Below are 11455 nucleotides of genomic sequence, written 5' to 3'. Positions count from 1 at the left end.
TAGATTCAAACTGTAGCGCAGAAGATCAGCTGTGTAGCACTATTTAAATTTAAAGGTAATTTACAATTTAGTAAACATATGCAGCGTTTACCGTGAATGCAGTCTCCGCAAACGCAAGAACATGGCCTTCCACTCTACGGATTGAATCTAGCCCTAGAAGTCAAAAGAAATTGCAGCGCTGGTCCAGTTTGGCCTTACAGTTGATTCATTTGGTGAAATGTTCACACTATTCCATGTCATTTATAGTCACATATTGCCAGATTGTGTATAACACTCTTTAAGTTAGATATATATTTTATTTTAGTATATATTCAGTGACGCTCACCTCTTCTATTTACCAAGGGGTTCAACTTCATCCTTCTCTAAAGTATGTAGTTGTTGGAAAAAGTGTTTACCTTGTATTTTTGTTTGTGAAAACACAAAAGAAGAGACCATTATAAGAATGCAGATATGTAAACCAAATTTGTTTTAAAATAAAGTTCAACGGGTAAATAAATCACACACTGATTTCAGACACATAGATCAAAAGCCTTTTGACTGGCGGCAGGCTACAGCTAATATTCGACTTCCAAGTCCAATTGATCAACAACAAAAAAGCATGATTAATCTTAACACTGAACATTTCTCTCTTTACCCTCTGATTTATGTATATTAACATTTGTATTATAGGCAGTACCAGTCAAGAGTTTCTTTATTTTTACGATTTTCTACATTGTAGAATAATAGTGAAGACACAAAAACTATGAAATAACACATATAAAACCATGTAGTAACCAAAAAGGTGTTAAACAAATCAAAATATATTTTAGATTTTAGATTCTTCAAAGTAGCCACCCTTTGCCTTGATGGCAGCTTTGCACAATCTTGGCATTCTCTCAACAAGCTTCACCTGGAATAATTTTCCAACAGTCTTGAAGGAGTTCCCACATATGCTGAGCACTTGTTGGTTTATTTTCCTTCACTCTGCGGTCCAACTCATCCCAAACCATCTCAATTGGGTTGAGATCAGGTGATTGTGGAGGCCAGGTCATCTGAAGCAGCACTCCATCACTCTCCTTCTTAGTCAAATAGCCCTTACACAGCCTGGAGGTGTGTTGGGTCACTGTCCTGTTGAAAAACATATGATTGTCCCACTAAGGGCAAACCAGATGGGATGGCGTATCGCTGCAGAATGCAGTGGTATTATACTGCTAAAAAAAACACACATCACACCTCTTCCATGCTTCACGGTGGGAACTACACATGCAGATATCTCACAAAGACACTGCGGTTGGAACCAAAAATCTCAAATTTGGACTCATATGGTGGAGAAATTACAAGATTGTTATAATTCTGTTATTGCATCGAATGGTTGTTTTATGCATCAGAATAGGGTTCTTGGAACTCTATTGTGTCTGTGTAAATTGATAGGAGCTTCTGAGAATTAACTCTAGCAACTGATTAATGATGGTCTTGTCCTCTCTTGGAGCTCGCATTCCATAGAATGAGTTGGTGTTTCTGTACTATGAAGTACCAGGGACGAGATCAGAGCTTTGTCTTAGGGGACAAACTCTGTATAACAAGAACAGTCTTCATAGCAAATACTATCTGGCTGGGTGATACTCCTTTCTCATTTATCAAGTCTCACCTTGTGACCCATTCCACACATCCGTTGTTTGTCATGTAGACTAAGGGGGTGCATCTTTGCTATAAAAGGTGTTTGTATTCTTTGTCTCAGGGATCTCAACAAAGCATCTAAGAGTGGTTCGTCGACCAGCCATCGTTATTGCAGAGTACTCACATCATTCATTTGAGTGTGGGGTATGACATGCTTTCCTTATTAATAAGTTAATAAAGATTTAGATTAAGTATAACTCTGACTTGTTTGTCTGTCCTCATTTGATAATACAGAAATTAACCTCTACACTCATCAGACCAAAGGACAGATTTCCACTTGTCTAATGTCTATTGCTCGTGTTTCTTGGCCCAAGCAAGTTTCTTCTTCTTATTGGTGTCCTTTAGTAGTGGTTTCTTTGCAGCAATTCAACCATGAAGGCCTGATTCACGCACTCTCCTCTGAACAGTTGATGTTGAGATGTGTCTGTTACTTGTGCACTGGGCATTCACTAGTCTTGTATTAGCGGACAAAGACAGACATCTTCAGTGCGGGCAATTTACCTTTATTGGAGGTTACATGTAATTGGATCTTTGAGGTAGTCTATTAGCCTACATTGTTTTGTTGTTCATTTCAAGGACACTTGTTAGGTCAAGACACTTTAGCAATTGTATAGCCTACTGATGTAATATGAGAGACAAAGTAAGGCTGACATAAGAACACATCAGCTGTTGACTCATCTATTACAACCTATACAATCATGTTATTTATTTGTAGGTACCTGCCGGTGTATTCTCTTAATCATCTTTTACCCAAACATTTTAGAGTGGACCAGATTTTGATAGTGGCTTGACATTTAGCTCTTAATAGTCTGTTATTGCATCTTAGTGAAGTGACATGGAAACAACCAGTTTTTGCCTAGTGGGTTGCCAGTTGACAATGTGGAAGCAGTTTACTCTGAGAGAGGTGTGCTAAGAACAACCAAAAAGTGGAACTTGTCCTCTAAACCAATAAAGGAAGGTAAGATTGCACTTATTTGATGGAATGAGGAAATGAGAGTGCGTCTGTGGTTCCTTTGTGAGTAATTAACAACATTTCCCACATTCATGATTCCTCTTCCTCCCAACAGTTCAATGTATGCCACTATTTTCTTTCCTATTTGGTAAGGTGCATTATTTGTATTGAACAGTTCATCTCAGTAGAATGTAAATGTACATTCTTAGAAGAATGGGTTCCAAAAGGGTTCATTGGCTGTCCCCAACAGCATAACCCTTTTTGGTTCCAGGTAGAACTATTTTGGGTTTCATGTGGAAATGGTTCTACATAGAACTCAAAAGGATTCTACCTGGAACAAAAGGGTTCAACCTGCAAACATAGGGTTTTTCCAAGTAAATCATTTAAGAGTGTTCCATGCATCAGTTGGGTCTCTATAAGCTTCAATATGAGGTCCTAAACCTAGCATGAAAGTGCATCCTTGTAGCTGTGTGGGCTAATATATTTAAAATGTTTGCCTTTGAGTATGTTTAGCCAATGGCCAAGTGGTAAGTTGAGCCGATGTTTGAGCCAATGGCAAATGTAAGTGTTTTCTTCCCAGGCATAAGGCATTATTGTTGAAATATGGTGTAACAACAGGGCCTGGCCTATGTTAAAAGTAATTTTTAAAAAGTGTTACTTTGTAGTTAAACCTATGTTAAAATATGCTTAATTAGAATGATTAAAAGACAAAAAAAGTGATTGTGATGAATTGTTTTAAAGCTATGGTTTTAAAAAGGTATTGGTAATATTTCACTGAGTACAGAAATTTGTAAGTGCAAATTAACGTACCCAGTTCCACGACTCAACCATCTCCATACCCGGGGTAAATTGTGATTAACGTACCCAGTTCCACGGCTCAACCATCCCCATACCCGGGGTAAATTGTGATTAACGTACCCAGTTCCACGGCTCAACCATCCCCATACCCTGGGTAAATTGTGCCAAGAGACCACTTTTTTGGACAAGCTATGTTTTCTAAACTGTAATGTTTACATGAATTCTGATTATTTCCAGGGATACACAACATCCTAAAATATAGTTAAATATCTGTTAGAAAGAATACTATATTTCCCTTGATGGAGTGATGCTGAATGTAAAAAAATGTCTCAACTTACCCCACTCTCCCCTACAAACCCAACCTCTGCAACCTTTGAACCTCATGAAACCCAAAGTGCAATACCCTGTTTTTATAACGGTCGTCGTACGTAATGGACCAAGGCACAGCGGGTTGAGTGCTCATCTTAACTTTATTTGAACACGTAACAGACAAAACAAGAACACGATCACACAAACAGTGTTGCATGCTAACACACAATAGTGCAACAACAACTTCCCACAAAGGGACAGGTAAAACAGGGCTACCTAAGTATGACTCTCAATCAGCAACAACGATGTACAGCTGTTCCTGATTGAGAGCCATACCAGGCCAACACAAAGAAATACACAACATAGAAAACCATAGAAATACAAAACAAGAACATTACCCAAAAACCCCGGAACACATTAAATCAAACACCCCTCTTACATAAATACGTATCCCATAAACCCCGAACCACATAAAACAAATACCCCCTGCCACGTCCTGACCAAACTACCATAACCAATAACCCCTTATACTGGTCAGGACGTGACTGTTTTTATATTTGAATCCTTACATATAGGCTGATAATGTTTTTATATATATAACGATTGAAAAGAGCCAATAAGTTGATGCAATGTAATTACCCTGTTTATATTTCCCTATCGATGAGCTTTTTGAGGAATCAATGTCCAAAAAACATCAGTGTTTATCAGCAGCTTGAATAAGGATGAATTTTTGAAAAGCTTACGATAAGTAACACTGGCCCTCGCTCTTCTTTTAATATGAACCATCTGCGTTATAACACCGACATGTTTATTGCACAGACAGGTTATACATGGCTGCTTATTGTACTTGAAGCAGTGTGACAGCATGCAGGTTTCGCAATCTCGTTAATGGTCCTCTAAACGTTTACTCTGAGTGGCTAGCAGGAAATGCAGCATTTTACTATTTCACTTGTTACTGTGAGCAGACTTCCCGGCATTCACTGAGAATGACCGTTAAAAGCAATAATTGTAAAACAATAACAGTACACAGTAAGTGCTGCTGTATCTATTCTTGGCTACTGATTTACCTAGTTTATTGACTAGCATAGATGTTGCTTACCAGAAATTACATGTTTATATTTTAGGCCTACTGAAAATCCCTCAATTTAGTATACTAGGTCTCACGAGTGACGCAGCGGTCTAAGGCACTGCATCTCAGTGCAAGAGTCAATACTACAGTCCCTGGTTCGATTCCAGGCTGTATTACATTCGGCCGTGATTGGGAGTCCCGCACAATTGGGCCAGCGTCGTCCTGGTTTGGCCCGGGATAGGCCGTCATTGTAAATAAGAATTTGTTCTTAACTGACTTACCAAGTTAAATAAAGGTTAAATAAAATAAATAAAACAAATGAAAGGTCAGCTATCACAGTCCGGCTCCAGAACAAACGCTATTTGTGAAGGTTCGGTCACACAAATTTCAAACATTACAACAAAATCAAAAGTAAGTTGAGTTTATTATTATTTAAAAAAATTGTACCTGCAGTCTGTATTGACCCCATTCTGGATCACAGTCCGGCTATTGAGTATGGCTGGCCTAGGTCAAAATCGAAATATCCAAATGAGTTATGTTACAGATATTTGTATTATCTCTTGAAAATAACATACTGCCTGAGAAATCAGTACTATATGAACCACTGTTTTGAGACAGTGCCACATGACTTGCAAAATGGCGTCGATAGAGATGGCAGCTTCGCTTCTAGTCCTTAGGAAACTGTGCAGTATTTAGTTTATGTATTATTTCTTACATTGTTAGCCCAGAAAACAACCGGGAATAACTATTGGATATCAGAGAGACGTCAACTTACCAGCACAACCAGCGTGACCAGGAATACGACTTTCCCAAAGCGGATCCATTGTCTGCACCTCCCAGGGCATTTGAACTGATTCCAGAGGCCGACCCAAAACAACGCCGCCGGAGGAGAGGATGCCGGAGCGGTCGTCAAGTGAGGCTTCGGATGCACGCACCCCACCCACCGCTTCCCAGTATATTACTTGCTAATGTCCAGTCCCTAGATAAAAAAGCTTACGAGATTAGGGCAAGGGTTGCTTTCCAGATAGACATCAGGGATTGTAATATACTGTGTTTCACGGAAACATGGCTCTATTGAGATATACTGTCGGAGTCAGTATGTTATTTGAATGGACAAAAAATTTGCTTTTCTTTCAAAAACAAGGACATTTTTAAGTGACCCCAAACGTTTGAACGGTAGTGTATATATTCTTATCCCATTCCTTTACACGATTGTGTGTATTTTGTGTTGTTGTGGAATTTGTTAGATATTAGGTTTTGTTGTGGAATTGTTAGATATTACCTTTAGATACTGCTGCACTGTCGGCTCTAGAAGCATGAGCATTTCGCTACACTCACAATAACATCTGCTAACCATGTGTATGTGACCAATAAAATTTGATTTGATTTGAACCAAAAAGGAGAACCAACACTTGATTTATTAACTTGACTCCCTCCAGGATTTCCAGAGTTTCATAATTATCCACAACACAATTTATGATACACAGCATCAATGCCAGTAAGTCTGCTCACATGAAAGTCCATTGGCCTGCTTTGGATGGGGGTGTGTCCTGGTTTATCAGTGTTGCCTTCTGTTGGTTAGTGTAGGCAACTGTATAGCTTAGTTTGCCAGGCTTACAGAATATAGAAGACATATGGCTAGGAGCAGTACTTAGTGCAATAATACTAATTACATTAACAAGGTGTGAAAGAGTATTTGGGAGTAATAAAGACTTACATTTTTTAATACCTGCAGACGGGCTGGTTTAAGCCATTGATTCTCTTACCCGTTTAATTGTACATTTAATAGAAATAAATAAACACCAAATTATGGACACTAATTGTATTTTGGAATATTTCTAATCATTGTCTTAATAAGGATAAAGTATGTGTATTCAGTGTGTGTGGATAAGTCATATCAGAGTTTAGAGACAGACAGTGCTGGAAAAGGTACCCAATTGTCATACTTGAGTAAAAGTAAAGGTACCTTAATAGAAAATGACTCAAGTAAAAATGAAAGTCACCCAGTAAAATTCTACTTGAGTAAAAGTCTGAACGTATTTGCTTTTAAATCATGTTCTTGTTTTTTAAATTACAGATAACCAGGGCCACACTTCAACACACAGAAATAATTTACAAACGAAGCATTTGCGTTTAGTGAGTCCGCCAAATAAGACCCAGTAAGGATGACCAGGGATGTTCTCTGGATAAGTGCGTGAATTGGACCATGTTCCTGCTAAGCATTCAAAATGTAACAAGCACTTTTGAGTGTCAGGGAAAATGTATGGAGTAAAATGTACATCATTTATTTTAGGAATGTGGAGGAGTAAAAGTAGAAGTTGTACAATACCCCAAAAAACTACTTAAGTAGTACTTTAAAGTACTAATTTAGCCGGACTGTGATCCAGAATGGGGTCAATACAGACTACTTTACACAGATTTGACAATGTTATGAGAATGCAGGCAAAAGAGACTATTCTTAAAGTCTGAGAAGACATGTATTCCTGGATGTCAATACACAGAGTGCCAGTAAGGTTACCACTCACAAGAATAAACAATTTACAACTCAATGTCTAATATTTACTTTTTGTTACACAAATGTCTCAATATCCTCAATTCAGTGTTCTGTGCTGTCAGCAATGGCACAAGCAATACTCAACTCAACTTATTTTGGACAACCGTGGAGACTAAGGCCTACATTGAATCTGTAGCATGGAAGATCCATTGTATAGCACGATATGCAATAGGAACATTTCTTTTTTCCTTTTGGTACAGATTGAATCTAGCTCTTGAAGTAAAAAGCAATTGCAGCACTGTTCCAGTTTGTCCTTAAATTGATTCATAGGGTAAAAATGTCCACACTATCAATGTAATTTATAGTCACATATTGCCAGATTATGTATAACACTGTATATGATAGATATCTATTTTATTTTACTATGTATTCAGTGTTGCTCACCTCTTCTATTTATCAAGGAGATGTACTTTGTCTTTCTCTAAAGTGCATAGCTGTTGAAAAAAGTTTTGCTTTGTATTATGTATGTTTGTTTGTGAAAACACAAAAAGAAGAGGCCATTATGTCACACCCTGATCTGTTTCACCTGCCTTTGTGCTCGTCTCCACCCCCCTCCAGGTGTCACCCATCTAACCCATTATCCCCTGTGTATTTATACCTGTGTTCTCTGTTTATCTGTTGCCAGTTCATCTTGTCTCGTCAAGCCTACCAGCGGTTTTCACCATACTCCTGTTTTTGCTCTAGTCCCTGTTTTCCCAGTTTTGACCATTCTGCCTGCCCTGACCATGAGCCTGCCTGCCATTCTGTACCTTTCGGACTCTGCTCTGGATAACTGACCTGCCCTTGACATGTCGTTTTTCTGCATAATGTTTTTGTAATAAACTTTTGTTACTTCGAACTGTCTGCATCTGGGTTTTATCCTGAGGCCTGATACATTTTAAGAATACAGATATGTAAAGCAAATTTGTTTTTAAATAAAGTTCAAAGGGTAATTTCAGACACATTTAGATCAAAAGCCTTTTTACTGGTGGCAGGGTACAATTAATAATCCACCTCCAAGTCCAACTGATCAACTAATAAAGCATGATTAATCTTAAAACCGAACATTTCTCTCTTTACCCTCTGATTTATGTGTCACGTTCTGACCAGTAAAGGGGTTATTTGTTATTGTAGTTTGGTTAGGACGTTGCAGGGGGGTATTTGTTTTATGTGGTTCGGGGTTTGTTAGTATATGTGTTTATGTAGAGGGGTGTTTGGTTAGAGTATTCCGGGGTTTTTGGGTTATGTTCTTTATTTCGTATTTCTATGTTCTGTCTATGTTGTGTATTCCTTTGTTGGCCTGGAATGGCTCTCAATCAGGAACAGCTGTACATTGTTGTTGCTGATTGAGAGTCATATTTAGGTAGCCTGTTTTCACCTGTCCCTTTGTGGGAAGTTGTGGTTGCATAGCTGTGTGTTTTAGCATGCAATCCTGTTCGTTTTCTTGTTTTGGTTGTGTTCAATAAAAGTCATTATGAGCACTCAACCCGCTGCGCCTTGGTCCACTACGTACGACAACCGTTACATTTATGTATATTAGCAATTGTATTAAATATACAGAACCAGTCAAAAGTTTGGACACACCTGCTCATTCAAGGGTTTTTCTTTATTTTTGCTACTTTCTACATTGTTGAATAACAGTGAATACATCACAACTATGAAATAAAACATATGGAATCATTTAACAAACAAAAAAGTGTTAAAGAAATCAAAATATATTTTTGAGATTCTTCAAAGTAGCCATCCTTTGCCTTGATGACAGCTTTGTACACTCTTGGCATTCTCTCAACCAGCTTCATGACACAGTCACCTGGAATGCTTTTCCAACAGTCTTAAAGGAGTTCCCACATATGCTGGGCACTTGTTGGCTGCTTTTCCTTCACTGCGGTCCAACTCATCCCAAACCATCTCAATTAAGTTGAGGTCGGGTGATTGTGGAGGCCAGGTCATCTGAAGCAGCACTCCATTACTCTCCTTCTTGGTCAAATAACCCTTACACAGCCTGGAGGTGTGTTTTGGGTCATTGTCCTGTCAAAAAACAAATAATAGTCCCTCTAAGCACAAACCAGATAGAATGGCATATCGCTGCAGAATGCTGTGGTAGCCATGCTGACTAAGTTTGCCTTGAATTCTAAATAAATCATGGACAGTGTCACCAGCAAAGCAGCCCCACACCATCACACCTCCTCCTCCATGCTTCACGGTGGGAACCACACATGCGGAGATCATCCGTTCACCTACTCGACATCTCACAAAGACACGCCGGTTAGAACCCAAAATCTCAAATTTGGACTCATAAGACCAAAGGACAGATTTTGACCGGTCTAATATCCATTGCTCGTGTTTATTGGCCCAAGCAAGTCTCTTCTTCTCATTGATGTTCTTTAGTAGTGGTTTCTCTGCAGCAATTTGACCATGAAGGCCTGATTCACGCAGTCTCCTCTGAACAGATGTTGAGATGTGTCTGTTACTTGAACTCTGTGAAGCATTTATTTAGGCTGCAGACTGAGGTGCAGTTTACTCTAATGAATTTATCTTCTGCAGCAGAGGTAACTCTGGGTCTTCCTTTCCTGTGACGGTCCTCATGAGAGCTAGTTTCATCATAGCGCTTGATTGTTTTTGCGACTGCACTTGAAGAAATGTTCAAAGTTCTTGTAATTTTCCGGATTGACTGACCTTCATATCTTAAAGTAATGACGGGGTGTCATTTCCCTTTGCTTATTTCAGCTGTTCTTGGCATAATATGGACTTTGTCTTTTACCAAATAGGGCTATCTTCTGTATACCACCCCTACATTGTCACAACACAACTGACTGGCTCAAACGCATTGAGAAGGAAAGAAATTCCACATTTTAACTTTTAACAAGGCACACCTGTTAATTGAAATGTATTCCAGGTGACTACCTCGTGAAGCTGGTTGAGAGAATGCCAATAAAATATATTTAGATTTGTTTAACACTTTTTTGGTTACTACATGACTTCATATGTGTTATTTCATACTTTTGACGTCTTCTATATTATTCTACAATGGAGAAAATAGTCCAAATAAAGAAAAACCCTGGAATGAGTAGGTGTTCTAAAACTTTTGTCCGGTAGTGTAATCATTCCAGGCTTTTTCTTGTACTATTTTCTACATTGTAGAATAATTTAGAAGACATCATAACTTTGGAAAAGCATTCCTCATGAAGTTCGTTGAGAGAATGTCTAGAGTGTGCAAAGCTGTCCTTAAGGCAAAGGGTGGCTACTTTGAATAATCTAAAATATAACATGGATTTTGATTTGTTTAACACTTTTTTGGTTAGTACATGATTCCATGTGTGTTTTTTCATAGTTTTGATGTATTCACTATTATTCTATAATGTAGAAAATTGTAAAAAATAAAGGAAAACCCTTGAATGAGTAGGTGTGGCCAAACTTTTGACTGGTACTGTGTATATATTTATTTTATTTTATTTAACCTTTATTTAACTAGGCAAGTCAGTTAAGAACAAATGCTTATTTACAATGACAACCTACCAAAAGGAAAAAAGCCTCCTGTGGGGACGGGGGACTGGGATATATATATATATATATATATATATATATATATATATATATATATAATTGAATACCCTCAACAGAATACCATCAGACTAGACTCGTGAGAGGAGCAATAGGAGGACGGGCTCATTATAATAGCTGGAATGGACTCAACGGAATGGAGTCAAATATGTTGTTTCAATGTGTTTGGTGTGTTTGGCACAATTCCATTGATTCCATTCCAGCCATTACAACGAGCCTGTCCTCCTGTAGCTCCTCCCACCAGCCTCCTCTGAGGTACATCTATGTTTTTTTACATTCCTTCCACTAATCATTTTCTGCTGTGTATGTGAAAGCCTTGCCAAACCAGGGCAAGAATGGGACTGTGGCAGAGGATGAACTAAGTTCTTAAAATATGTAAATATTGAAAATATTTTTAATGCTTGTTGGCTGAAAGTTATTCTTGACATTTTGACTCTTCAACCCCGGACTGTCTTGTCTTGTTACGCACACCTGGTTCCTATTCCCCCTGATTAGCCTGTTTATAACTGTGCCTGCCCTCTGTTCCCCATTGTCCTTGTCGATTATTGCTCCATGTCCATTGGTCTTGTGAGTACCT

This window comes from Salmo trutta, chromosome 3 (genome assembly GCF_901001165.1).
Source record: "Salmo trutta chromosome 3, fSalTru1.1, whole genome shotgun sequence".
Taxonomy (NCBI): Eukaryota; Metazoa; Chordata; class Actinopteri; order Salmoniformes; family Salmonidae; genus Salmo; species Salmo trutta.
Note: the sequence above shows the minus strand (reverse complement) of the source record.